Source organism: Phocoena phocoena, chromosome 10 (assembly GCF_963924675.1).
Source record: "Phocoena phocoena chromosome 10, mPhoPho1.1, whole genome shotgun sequence".
Lineage (NCBI taxonomy): Eukaryota > Metazoa > Chordata > Mammalia > Artiodactyla > Phocoenidae > Phocoena > Phocoena phocoena.
The window spans coordinates 94,217,476-94,232,542 of record NC_089228.1 but is presented as its reverse complement, the minus strand read 5'-3'; positions in this window follow the sequence as shown (position 1 = coordinate 94,232,542).

Below are 15,067 nucleotides of genomic sequence, written 5' to 3'. Positions count from 1 at the left end.
TTCTACCATAGCCATTCTCCACACAAAAAATCTACGGAGGAGTTGATTCTGCAAAACTCAGAGAGGGAGAAAACGGATCAACGAAATCTATGCAGCAGGGACCAAGAAGCCCTACAACCTGGGTGACCCTTTCCACTGAATGGGGCCGATGCCAAGTAAGTGTCAGCCTTTTGCCTTCTGTCAGAAATGCATCAAAAGAACAGATTTCAGCTATTTTTTCTGAAGGAGACCTTTCTTTTCTGTCTTCTTGCTAAAAATTTTTGACTCTGTTGATAGCCAATATGTGAATATAGCTTATGTAGGTTCACGTCACATGGCATCTATTACATAATAATAATCTCAATTGAGTCTCAGCTTCAGAAACTCAGATTATTATGGTGGGACGAAAGTACACAGACCCGTTCTGTACCACCACCCTCTTTCCCTACTCCCCATTAACTAGAGAGGTCCTGGAGGCCACTCCCCAATGGAAATCAACCACGTCCTCCCAAAGAGAGCTGTGGAGGTGCGACCTCTCATGGCGGACCTCTATATTTCTTCTGACCCAGCTCACAACCCAGACTATGTTCACACCAGTACAGCCCCACAGGCATGCCCACAGGCCAGGTGTACACCCATCCCTTCCTCTCCCACTCAAGGAAGTAAGTTAGAACGCAAGAATCTAAGTGCAGCATTTCTAAGGGGGCTCACTCTGGAATGCGTTGTAATTTACCAACAAAATAAATTATTCAAAACTTTGATATTTCAACAATTATTAGTTAACAAATTCCTTCCCACATCCAGTGTAGACACCGTGGGTTGAGACACTGATTTCCAGACCCCTAAGCAGCCTACCACTATAATTGCTGGTGTCTGACTACTGAGCGAAAAGAATAAATGCTACTATTCACTGGCTCACGGACGATCCCAGCACTTTAGAGGGAATCAAGTCACCTCTCTCTTCCTCAGAACACATTCACAAGAAAGACAAAGTCTCCAGTGACAACAGCAAGTGTATGATTCCCCAATAAAGGCTCTATCACCCTCGAAACAAAGGAAATAGGATAAAACATGACAGCCTTATCATCACTATGGATGGTGTTTGTTTATTTTTTGTGGTCTTGTATACTTTCTAATCCCCTTAAAATGAACATCCAGGGCTTCCCTGCTGGCACAGTGGTTGAGAGTCCGCCTGCCGATGCAAGGGACACAGGTTCGTGCCCCGGTCCGGGAGGATCCCACATGCCGCGGAGCGGCTGGGCCCGTGAGCCATGGCCGCTGGGCTTGTGCGTCCGGAGCCTGTGCTCCACAACGGGAGAGGCCACAACAGTGAGAGGCCCGCGCACAGCAAAAAAAAAAAAAAAAAAAAAAAAAAAAGAACATCCATTACCTTTTTAATGGAATATCGCTTAAAATGTTATGTTAAAAAATGAAATATTTTCAACAGCAGGAGTGGAAGATCATGTGATTTGAGGAGATTCTACAGGGCGATGAGAAGAAGGGGAATTTTAAAAATATCTCCAAAGCAGGGGTGGGGTGGAGAAGGGAAGATCAATCACTTTTTACTAAAAGATTCCTTGACTGCCTCCCAGTGTGATAGATATTATACCAACACTCCTATGCTCTCAACAAACCAAAGACACCTCCTTCTGAGTGTCTATAATATGAGACATGACCTGGAGGATCTAGTATTTCAATACATGTTTACAAGTCATCTATCAGCTCCTATGAGTGAAAGGCACAAGCTTCTAGAAAAAGCATGTCCCAGAACTGGAAATGAAAGCCGATCAAAGGTACCTATGCCACTAACCAACGCCAAAACCTATTTAGTCACTGAGAAAACAAAGGCTCGGGTTATTTCCTCCCAACTGTCTGGGCAGCAGTTAAATGGCAATCAGGGGATTAAGATGCTGACAATTCAGAGGACCACTGAACGGCTTTTCCATACAACTCACCATTTCTCATGCTAGAAGATGTGAGCTTTGAGGTTGGGTGGTGGCCAGGATAAAGGGGGGAGGGTAGCAGGAAAGGGGAGGGACACATACATGGAGCCAGGTGGTCACTACAGGAAGAACAAGAGAAAGAAAAAGAAAATGGAAGCGGCTAGAGATAAAAATGAAGGCAAGAAGTCTAGTGTTCCTCCTTTTACCAACGGAGGGAAGATGATCTAGGTCTGTTCTCCAAACTCATCAGGAGCCGGAACAGTCACGAAAGTCAAAGGACAGCGGAGGCCCCAGGGTGACAGAGACTTTGCAGTGAGAGAAAACACACAGGGAAACCAAGTTTGCAGACATTTAGGCAACAAAGCTGGGGGAAACCTCCACAGTCTCGCAGTCTCAGTCCTGTCAAATGACAAATGCCTCTTTTATGTAAGGATCAAACAGTGTTGGAGGCAGTAACATAAGCAAAACTTCAGTGGCGTTGATTTTGCACGTTCGTACAGCTGCCTCTATCGGCTGCCGGAGTCTCTTCACCTGCAGACAGTGATTGTGCAGCTTGCTTCGCAGCCACACACAGGCCAAGAGGAACGAATGCACCCAGAGACCTTCTGACAGCAGCACGCTGACACTTCAAGTGCCTGATAACTGCAGCAATGTTTTCCTGGCTGAGCAGGAAAACTTCAAAAGAGCTTAACCTTTTTCCTCTCCAGCTTCCTGCAACCTTCCACCTCCTTCTGCCTTCATGGCTGAGTCTCCACAGGAAGGCTGTTACCGACACACAAATAGAATACAGGAAGGAGTCCAGGCCTAAATTCAAATCCTATCTCCACTGTTTACCAGTGGCCTGACCCTGGGCGTGTTGCCTAGATGCTAATGAATTTCAGTTTCCTCATCTGTAAAACAGAAGTTGCGGTGAGAAATCACATGAGAACTCTTTGGAACACATAGGTGCTGTGATGATTCACTGCAAGGCCAATAATAGCAAGTGAATAAGGATTTGGCTTACTCTAAAATCTAAAAGGAAATGCATTTCTTCTCACTTAAAATGCTCACTACCTCCTGAGCAGGTTATAAGTAGCCAATCTATCTTTGGCTTTATGTAAAAATAGTCTGCTCCAATTATACTGAAAACTTCTCAAGGGAAAATTACTGTTTAATCTGCTAACATCATCCTTCCAATATAAGCAAAACAAACAAAAACCAAACAAATAAATTTTCTATGTTCAGGAAATAATTATAGGTGAGTAACATGATGATAGTGTTAAAGATAAAGAAAAATATGGTATAGTCAACACCCCAAATTTACTTACAACGGGTTTGGGGTTTTGTTCAGTCTAAAGATGGCAGCAGAGAATATTACAAACACCCCTGGGCTCCACTCTGCTTTACACAGATTTCTCTCTACTGAAGCAGCTGCAGTGCTTTTGCTGCATTGGTTTGTTTGCCCCTCACTGGAATGGGAGCTCCTGCGGGTAAGATCTACATCTTAGCCATCTTTGTATACCTGATGCTTGGCACAGAGTGGGCCAGGATGGATGGGTAGACGGTCAGTCTACCCGCACTGGCAGGCAGAATAAGATACAATCTTTTTTTTTTTTTAATTGGGGTATCGTTGCTTTACAATGTTGTGTTAGTTTCTGCTGTACAACGAAGTGAACCAGCTATATATATATCCTATATCCCCTCCTTCTTGTGCCTCCCTCCCACCTCCCCCCATCCCACCCATCTAGGTCACCACTTGAGCACCGAGCTGAGCTCCCTGAGCTATACATCAGGTTCCCACTAGCTATCTGTTTTACACACGGTATTGTATATACATCAATCCCCAATTCATCCCATCCCAATCTCCCAGTTCATGCCATCCCCCCTTCCCTCTCTGTATGACAGATTCTAGGTCTGTCCACATCTCTACAAATGACCTAATTTCATTCCTTTTTATGGCTAAGTAATATTTCATTGTATATATGTGCCAGATCTTTATCCATTTATCTGCTGATGGACATTTAGGTTGCTTCCATGTCCTGGCTATTGTAACTAGTGCCGCAATGAACATTGGGGTTCATGTGTCTTTTTGAATTATGTTTTTTTCAGGGTATATGCCCAGTAGTGGGATTGCTGGGTCATATGGTAGTTCTATGTTTAGTTTTTTAAGGAACTTCCACACTGTTCTCCATAGAGGCTGTATCAATTTACATGCCCACTAACAGTGCCAGTGGGTTCCCTTTTCTCCAAACTCTCTCCAGCATTTATTGTTTGTAGATTTTTTGATCATGGCCATTCTGACCGGTGTGAGATGATACCTCATTGTACTTTTGATCTGCATTTCTCTAATAATTAGTGATGCTGAGCATCTTTTCATGTGCCTCTTGGCCATCGGTATGTCTTCTTTGGAGAGATGTCTATTAAAATGAAAGCTATTTTATAAGTCTATATTATACTTGTACCAGTTAAGCTCAGATGCAACTATCAAAACCCTAACAAAAATGGCTTAATCAGGGCTTCCCTGGTGGCGCAGTGGTTGAGAGTCCGCCTGCCGATGCAGGGGACACGTATTCGTGTCCCGGTCTGGGAAGATCCCACATGCCGCGGAGCAGCTGGGCTCGTGAGCCATGGCCGCTGAGCCTGTGCGTCCGGAGCCTGTGCTCCGCAACGGGAGCACGCATACAGAAAAAGAAAAAAAAAAAAAGTCTTAACCAAAACAAATGTGTATTTCTCTCCTACACAGAAGTCTAGAGGTGGTCTGTCTACAACTCCACAGTGCCAGGGACTCATATGCCTTGAGTTTATTTCTCTGCTCTGTGTGGCTTTCATTCCCAAGTTTACATCTTGGTCCAAGATGGCTCTGAAGCTCCAGGTGTTATAATCGCAATCCAGGTAACAAGAAGGTGGAAGACAGGTATGCATGGGTATTTGGGAAGCAAAATGGATGAACTGTGTCAAAGAATGCACTTTTCCTCTCAATATCCATTTCTCCCCTTTTCAATAACAGAATCTCAATTTTCATTCTAGTTAATTGCCATCCACAATAAATACTATCCCCGGCCTACCCTGCAGCTAAGTGTGGCCATAGAATCAAGCTTCAGACAATAAGATATAAGCAGAAGTATTGTATGGAATTTCTGGCAAGTTCCTCCTCTTTAAAAGGAACACAGATATGATGGCTGGAGCTCTAGCAGCCATCTTAGATCATAAAAGACAAAAGCTGCATTCTAAGAATGACAGACTAATGAACTAGAAGAAACCTGAATATCTGAAAACCTCATGCAAGAACTGTACCAGCCATGGACTGCCAACTCTGAACATCTTTTATGCAAGAGAGCAATAAATTTTATCTTTTCCATGCCCTGTTATATTTCTGTCTCCAATAAAGCTGAATCTAGTACAGTACTGAAGAAATGTTTTTCTACCAGTTTCCAGCATCATTTTCTCCACCAACAGTGGCCATCACTGAATGTTCTTTCTCTATCTTAACCTTTCTCACAGGGAGTAGGAAATAAAGGACACATAGCTCATAACTTTTATTTTTGCAAACTGTGACGATTTTATAACAAAAGGAAATAAAACATGAACTATCGACAATTCCCTGTACAACTACTGTGAGATAAAATTAAAAGAATACACCTCCAAAATCGCAGAAGCACTTCCCGTTGCTACATAACATCTATGGCCATGTTTGCAGTGTGTACTTGGTAAGGAAGAGAATATATCTCTAGGTAAATGGTTCTTTGTGTGTGTGTGTGTGTGTGTGTGTGTGTGTGTGGTACATGGGCCTCTCCCTGCTGTGGCCTCTCCCGTTGCGGAGCACAGGCTCCGGACGCGTAGGCTCAGCGGCCATGGCTCACGGGCCCAGCCGCTCCGGGGCATGTGGGAACTTCCCGGACCGGGGCACGAACCCGTGTCCCCTGCATTGGCAGGCGGACTCTCAACCACTGCGCCACCAGGGAAGCCCGGTAAATGGTTCTTAATTAACTAATATACTTTTAAAAATAAAGTCAGCAGAAAAAAATCATTATTCTATATCAAAGAGGCAGGTCAAGACATCTTTGCTACCTGACCTAAAACTCAGTTGAGCAAGATTACTCCACTTTAATTCTCATAAATCCCTGCAGTAGAAGTTCAAGGCACGTACATTATCAAAACAACGTTATAAATGAGCTGGTGCACACACACCATGAACACTAAAAATATTGTCCAGACTGACAGTTGTCTTCCCTGAGATTCTATTGGAGTTATGCCTATTGTAATAACCTCAATTCTTATTTTATTTATATTTAAATGAGTTCAGTTCATCCTCAAGTATAGGATAAAGAAATTTCTAAATTGACACCGCGGAGAGATTAGTAAGTTTTATGAAGACGGTGCATTGGTAGCTTCTTTGAATCTTTCTGCAAGGTGATGATATCTGGCCGCCAATGATCACTACAGATCCTGCAGTGGAGGAGAAAGACTGGTGTACCTAGAGTTTACTTCAGAGACCTGGATTCTTGTCCTAATTCCATTTCCAACACGTAGTGTAAATCTGGACAAATGTCTTAATCTCTTCTGCCTCTTTTCTGCTAAATGAGAATAATACCAACTTTAAATAATTTTGATGATATTCAACAAACGTGAAAGCAGTTTATAATGGTAAAGAGTTGCATCAATATATTATCTGTATGTCTGTACTGGTTAGTAATGTTTGGGCTCTAACTAGTAGAAACTAATCTGTGTCGCCTCAAGCATGTGTGTGTGTGTGTGTGTGTGTGTGTGTGTGTGTGTATGTGTGTGTATGCAGATATGTGGGTGTTTAACGTATATAAAACGTTCTGGGAGAAAAGGAAACAAATGGTTAAATAACAGTTCCCCTTTGGAGTAGGGCATTTAATTTTTCCTGTGGATATTTTAGGTGGTAGCCATACACTACTTTTAAAATTAAGAAAAAGGGCTTCCCTGGTGGCGCAGTGGTTGAGAGTCCGCCTGCCAATGCAGGGGACACGGGTTCGTGCCCCGGCCTGGGAAGATCCCACATGCCGCAGAGCGGCTGGGCCCGTGAGCCATGGCCGCTGAGCCTGCGCGTCCAGAGCCTGTGCTCCGCAACGGGAGAGGCCACAACAGTGAGAGGCCTGCGTACCGCAAAAAAAAAAAAAAAAATTAAGAAAAAATATGTACCGTGACTGAGGTTTTTTTTCCATGATGAAATGGGAGGGGGCCCAAGCTAAGGGATTTGGAAGAAGCAAATCTTTTACTTCTGTTCTTTTAGTGATAATAATGAGTCCCCATATCTACAGTCCTGAAGGTCCCTACCCACGTGATCCACATAACTCCCACTTTAAATGAATGTTAATGCTAGGCTGGCCCCCGCAAGAGAGCAACAAGATTTAGAAAACAGAAATACTTCAAATTGCTTGAAGAAGCCCCTGAATATTCAACACAAGGGTTCTTCTGGCATTAGGGGCCAGCAGCACCCATATTCCCAAGGACAGCCTTTTTATTCAGGTAGCACCGCCATCTGCACAGTCTTTACTGGAAAGCAGTGTGTGCCCTCCACGATTCTGTCAGTGTCTGCCACTTCGCTCCCTCTCCTTCACCCTCTGTTCTATAAATACTCCAACACTTTCAACTAAAGCCCCATAGAAAATTTGGAGGTGATACGCTGAACAGGTGTTACGCCTCTGAATAATACCTAGTAATCAAGAACCCCCTTGCCCTCCATTCTCCCACAAATTAAGGCAAACGCATTTACCTTTGTGCAAAATACATTACTCCCGCTCTCTTCACTGGGGTCTCCGGTGTCCACCATGAACGTCCATGGCTCCAGCTTCTCCTGCCTCATCTGCTCTAAAGCCCCCAGGACGGGCACCTATAGAGTCCAGAGTACCATCCTAACAACAGCCGCCACCTCAATCCATACGTCCACCTCCCTCTAATGCCATCCAGGGGGCTGCTCAGGAGGAAACGGTCCAGGTGAAAATGATGCCAGGATGGTGCCGCTACAGAAAGCAGTATGGCAGGTCCTCAAAAAGCAAAACCACCAGATGACGCAGCAACTCTACTTTTGAGTAGATACCCAAAATGACTCAAAACAGGGTCTTGAAATGATATTTGTATACCCATGTTCACAGCAGCATTATTCACTATAGTCGAAAGGTACAAGCACTCAAGAGTCCATTGACAGATGAGCGGAGAATCAAACTGCAATCTATACATACAATGGATATTATTTAGCCTCAAAAAGGCAGGACATTTTGACACCTGCTACATGGCTGAACCTTAAGGACATAATGCTGAGTGAAATAAGCCGGTCAGAAGATGACAAATACTGTATGATTCCACTTGTATGAGGTACCTAGAGCAGTCAATTCACAGAGACAGAAAGTAGACCAGTGGTTGCCAGGGGCTGGGGGAAGGGGGAATGGGGGTTATTGTTTAACGAATATAGAGCTTCAATTTTCAAGATGAAAAGAGTTCTGGAGACTGATTGCTAGACTATCTGAATGTATTTAACACTACTGAGCTGTACACTTAAAAATGGTTAAGATGGTAAATTTTATATTATGTATATTTTATCACAGTGTTTTTCAAAAAGGAGGCCAGAAACTTCTATGTCCTCCTCCAGAGCCATGAGCACCACACGTGCAGCCTACCTGGGCTCCCGAAAGCCCAACCTCAGAAGGCCAACCCAGGTCACACTCAAATCCTGCCATGAGCAAATTCCTTCCAGCAAATGGGAGCCTTTCCATCACTGAACTTCTATAACCAGATAATGAAGAACTAAATCTCAGTCCCAAACTCTGTTGTAGAAGAATAGTTTTAGACATAACGAGGTCCCCGTATGTGTAGAACTTTAAGAAGCTGCAATAATGTTCTGTTTCTTGATCTGGGTGGTGGTTACATGAGTGGGTTCAGTTTGTGATAATTCGTCAAGCTGTACACTTAGAATTGTGCATTCTTCTTTGTGTAACTTAGACTTTTATTTCTTTTAAGTTATTAAAAACCTTTTTCCATCCTACTTTGTCACTGCTTGCTTTATTCATATGATCCTTGGTCTCTCACAAGATCAGAGAAGGCCTCACAAGAGCCTCGCAGAGTGCCAGGCTTCTATTAAGAGCTTCATATTTGCCTATTGACTTCACCCAAATCTGGAGATCCAGGGGATATCAGAGGGAAGAGGCAGTGCACAAGGCAGTAGGATGGTTTTCCAAACTCCTTCAGCATCAGGGAAACAAAAGCTTCCTGACCCCAAAGTCACAAGTTACTAAAACAGCCAGGGCAATCCATACAGGCTCAGAGACAGAGGAAAGTCAGCCGTGCTGATGAGAAGCCACACCCTGGGAAAGTAACAATTTTGATTATGAAAAAGATACACACAGACACAGAGAGACACACACACCCCCCACCAAAAGCACAGTATCAGTAGAGCCCAACTCCAGCCTTCCCACAAGAAAAATTAACATGATGGGGTGAAAGTGAGTGCCTGTATTGAGAAGTGGCTTAAACCAGAAGTGACAAGCTGAACCCTGTGAGTCCATGACGGCTGATTCTCAAGGAAAGTCAAAGTGTAAGCGAGAGTCCCTTGGTCTTGAAAATGCTGATGACTCCCATTTACTCCAAGAAACACAAGGGCTGGTCCCAAAGCAGAAAGGCTGGAAGCAAAGGACCTTCAAAGGGGTAAGATGGGAGCCCGCAGAACCACTGGTAGGAGGGTGTCAGTCTGAGCCTCCAGCTGGAGACCTTTGGACTCTGAGACGCTAAGCCTCATGCACTGCGAGGTGGGTGGTGAGGTCTTTTCCATTTCGGCTGTTTCTCCGGTGCCAGAGGGCAGAGTCCCATCTGGCAGGGCTGGGCTGTCGTACCAAACAAGAAGTCACCCCCGCCCCCCAGGAGTCTCGCCCACGCTCTGCCCTTGTCCCTCTGTGCCTGGGTGGAAAGGGAGGCAGGCGATGGAAGGAAGCAGGGGGAGGATTTGATGCCAGGGAGGTGACTAAGGTCTGATGCAAACACTATGCGTGCGTGGGACTCATGAGACAGACACGGAGCAAACGGGTGTTCTGGTCACGGGGCAGGGGAGCCCGACGGCCCCCAAAGCTCATTAGGTAAAATGTGCATTCAATGTCTAGGTCAGTCTAAGGTGGAAGGGGAACCAAGATGCCCTCAGTTCTCGTGTTTCTCTCTTTCTGGTTTTGTCCTGTTTGACAAATCAAATGGAATCCCAAAGGAGAAGCATGGGAGGAGGGGAGAGGCCTCCTTCTTCCGGCAGATTTATGGCATGCTGGATGCAGCTTGCGTCTGTCAGGCCAAAATGGTGAGGGTGGGCTAATAGAGTAGAATTACAGCTTCCTATAATGGGGAAAGTTAAATAGACAAGCTCTCCCAGCCCGAGGAGAACGAAGCAGAGGTCAGTGCTGCTGCCTTTGAACACGAACGGCCCCTTCCCGTCCGCTCCCTTTCACATGTGGCCTGGCAACAGTAGCAGACAGATGCGACACAAAGACAGACACACCTGATTAACCATGAATACGACAGCTGTCGTTTCCCCACCGCCGCCGCTGCCCACACCCTGGCTCTTTTCCGCTGAGTTTTTTCCCTTCCTTTCAGCAAGTGTGAGGAAATTAAACCTACCATTAAGACCCACGTTAGTGGGAGGGTGCCAGCGGTAGGGCCTTTGTTTCTCCACTCATAGACTTGTGATAGGTGCCTTCTGATTTGTCCTTTCATCTGAGCAAGAGTGGGAGCCTCCGCCAGCTCCAGACCCAGGACCCACAGGAAGGCCAGCGGCGGGTGGGATGGGACAGGGCTGACTCAGACAAGGAGGGAGAAAGTGGACTGAAAGCGGCGTGTTTTGTGCACCTGAAAGTGCATCTCTCCACACTCCTCACCCTCCTCCTCCGTCTCATTCTCTTGCCTCCAGCGGCCAGATTTCCCTGCTGCTAAAAACACCCACCCTTGGGGCTTCCCTGGTGGCGCAGTGGCTGGGAGTCCGCCTGCCGATGCAGGGGACACAGGTTCGTACCCTGGTCCGGGAGGATTCCACATGCCGCGGAGCAGCTGGGCCCGTGAGCCATGGCCGCTGAGCCTGCGCGTCCAGAGCCTGTGCTCCGCAGCGGGAGGGGCCACAGCAGTGAGAGGCCGGTGTACCACAAAAAAACAAACAAACAAAAAAACAAAAAAAAACAAAAAAAAAGCATCCACCCTTAAAACAAACTGGCAGTCAGGAATGTACCCATAGGAAGTGGCTCAATGCAGCACTGTCTTTCCGTGAGAACTTACTTATTTTGCCCTATTTTGAGCTGGCCTTAGCAAGGAAGAACCAGGGCAGGTGTTTGGGTCTGTTTTTTTTTTTGTTGTTGTTGTTGTTTTTTTTTTTTTGCGGTACGCGGGCCTCTCACTGTCGTGGCCTCTCCCGTTGCGGAGCACAGGCTCCGGACGCGCAGGCTCAATGGCCATGGCTCAGGGGCCCAGCCACTCCACGGCATGTGGGATCTTCCCGGACCGGGGCACGAACTCGCGTCCCCTGCATCGGCAGGCAGACTCTCAACCACTGCGCCACCAGGGAAGCCCTTGGGTCTGTTTTTTTGGCTTTTTTCCCCCCTCTCTTAGGTAGCCAAATCCTTGAATTTCCAGTTAACTTCCAAGACCTTGAGAATCAGGTACAGGAGCAAATCTAAGTGTTGACAGGTGAATGATTTCTAATGACGTAAAGTATAATGTGATTATGGGAGCTTCCAGAAACCTTTGCAATGGTAATTGCAGTCTTGAGTGTGAACCCTGAGTTTTCTTCAGGATTTTTGGGGGTTTTTTTTGGTCAATCTTGAGTTAATCATTTGAATTCTGTAAGCCCTGCATTTCTAGACCTTGAAATGGCTCTCTCAATTGTCAGAAAGTTCCTTAAGTATTTGCAAAGAGAGACTAATAAAAATGATCAGAAATCACTCAGCAGACATATGGCCTTATAACATAATAATGGGGTGGTAACTGGATGATTTAACTCATCCTCACAAAAATTCAACAAATATCCCCAGTTTCCTCATGAGTGGAAACATGGTGGAATAATCCAAGCCTATCATCGAAGGTTCACTGTTTCTAATGAAGCCCCGAGCCCAGTGTATACTTCTGACTTCTCCTAAGAACTCATGGAGGTATTTCCATCAAGGTAATCAGGAAAAGGGCTAACTGAATTGCCTAGAAATTTTTGTTTCAGGTAACACAGTAAAAGTCCCAGGAGCCATGTTTGTGTAGGACATTGGGATTTGTTCTAGAACACAAAGGTAGCCTACAGTGGTTGGTAACTTTAGGTTCATCTTTCATCCAATTGATGAAGAGCCATATCCACTATTAAATCAACTGAGGGTGTCTCACCTCAGAGCAATCTGAAAAGACCCTGTTCGCTTTGCCATCAAGACCATCTCCACAACTCTTCTTCTATTATCCAAATAACTCTTTTTCTTGCTTCACAGCCCACAGTTTAAGCAGAGTAAGCCTGTCTGTTTTCAATTCTTAACTTTTCACACACACGGCAAATGAGAGGAACTTCTGAACACTGCGATCATCTGGCTGATGAGCAAGCTGTTTTTCATTTCTGGCAACAAATACTCTTGGCTTATCTTGACGGGAAGAAAATGGATGAAAATACACTCTGGTTGGATATCATTGATAGCATTTGTCATCTTTGCAGCTAAAAAAAATTAGCTTAGAAAATGTTTCCCTCGGTATTGCAGAAGATGGCAAAAGAACTGACACCACCACTGAGATGCCAGTTGAACTGAATTCATAAATGAGGTAGCCTACTGTGATCTTTTTCATAACAAACACAATATCTCATCATGAAGCGGGAGGAGGACCGCACCAGCAGTGAGGACCTTTGGGGCCTGGACTGGCAGCCCCGTGGGTAGACACAGTACCTTTAAAGGTTCACTTAACATGTCTGAAACCTGTCCTCCTTTGTATTAGTTTGCTAGGGCTGCCATAACAAAGTACTAAAAATGGGCAACTTAAACAACAGAAATGGGGCTTCCCTGGTGGCGCAGTGGTTGAGAGTCCGCCTGCCGATGCAGGGGACACGGGTTCGTGCCCCAGTCCGGGAAGATCCCACATGCCGCGGAGCAGCTGGGCCCGTGAGCCATGGCCTCTGAGCCTGCGCGTCCGGAGCCTCACAGCGCTGGAGGCTAGAAGTCCAAGATCAAGGTGTTGGCAGGGTTGATTTCTCCTGAGGCCTCTCTCCTGGGCTTGTAGACGGCCATCATCTCCCTGTGCCTTCACATATGGTCTTCTCTATGTGTCTGATCCTAATCTCATCCTCTTATAAGGATACCAGTCATATTGGATTAGGGCCCATCTTAATGACTTCACTTTAATCTGATCACCTCTTTAAAAACCCAATCTCCAAATACATTCTGAGGTACTGGGGGTTAGGACTTCAAAATATGAACATGGGAGGAACACAATTCAGCCCCTAATACCCTCTGAGGGAACTCATTTAACTGAAGCAGCTCAGCTCTGACAGATTCTGAGCCTATGGCCTGGATCCACAAATGAAGTGAGTGGGGGGGTAGTCACATGGCATCCATCTTGCCATGATTCACTCACAACAAAACATGGAGGAAGTAAAATGCATGGGCACTTCACTTGAAAGCAGGGAAGTCCATATCATGGATTCTAGGGGCTGTGAGAATCACAATGCCACCTCTCAGAGGAATCAGAAAGACCAATAAACGAGATTACTTCCACTCTAAGGTGAAAGTGTTTTATGACTGCATTTTCTCACCCTCATTGACCATGCCCATTCACCAAAGCCCAGGACAAAAGGGTTTTTCCCTTATAACATTTAGAAACAGCAAAGAGCAGGGGAATGAATCATCAAACAAGCAGAAAACACTTCCTATGACTCTTTTACCTAAGTGAAAACATTACTTCCTGAAAGAGTGAAAAGAGAAAAGTGGCAGGAGATGACTAACAGAGGTGACTGGGCTGATACAAAGAGCTTCAGGACAGCATGAACTTTATAAACAGGCAGGGTTAAATGATGAAACGAAGGTGGGTGAGCACACTCCCTCAGGGAAATGAGGCTTGGGGGGAATTGTGAATAAGAGGCTCCCCAAAAAAGATGTGTAGTTTACTTTATAGTTCCACCAACGTGCAGCAGCGGGTGGGGCAGGATGGTCCTAAACACCCTGTGACACGTAGTTACAAAGAAACTGAGTGGCTTTATTCAAACGACAACTCCTTATTCATCACCCCCTCTTGCAGCGCCGCTCAGTCACGAGCCACGTGCTGGCAGCGGCCCGGAAGTGATGGGAAGGCCAGCAGCTCACGACTACGGAGTTTCTTGGAAAAGATGTAGCTCTGCGTCATGGCCTGTGTTACGAGTTTATTTGCGTCTCCCAAAAAGATATGTTGAACTCCTAACTCCCAATACCTCTGAATGGGACCTTATCTGGAAAGAGGGTCACTGCAGACGTCATTAGTTACGATGAGGTCACACTACAGTAGAGTGGGCCCTTAATCCAAAATGGCGGACACCCTCATGAGAAGAGGCTAAATTTGGGCACAGAAACAGATACACGGGAAGAATGTCATGTGATGATAGAAACAGAGGTTGGAAGGAGGCATCTACAAGCCAAGGAATTCCAATGATTGCCAGCAAATACCAAAAGCTAGGAGAGGCAAGGAAGGATTCTCTCCTACAGGTCTCAGAAGGAGCAGGGCCCTACTGACACCTTGATTTCAGACCTCTTGCCTCTGCAAGAGTTTCTGTTATTTAAGGCATCCATTTTGTGGTACTCTGTTACATGGCAGCCACAAGATACTAAAACAGCCCATCACACACTGTGGTGAACCCCACAAGATTCACTCCACATGTTCTTCTGCTCCATGGCTTCTAAAAAAATACTCTACCGGGCTTCCCTGGTGGCGCAGTGGTTGAGAGTCTGCCTGCCGATGCACGGGACGCGGGTTTGTGCCCCGGTCCGGGAAGATCCCACATGCCGCGGAGCGGCTGGGCCCGTGAGCCGTGGCCGCTGAGCCTGCGCGTCCGGAGCCTGTGCTCCGCAACGGGTGAGGCCACAGCAGGGAGAGGCCCGCGTACCGAAAGAAAAAAAACAAAAACAAAAAAACTCTACCAAAGGCCTCCGCTTTCAGGAACTTGGCTTTTTTCCAGTTTTTAAAAAACTTTA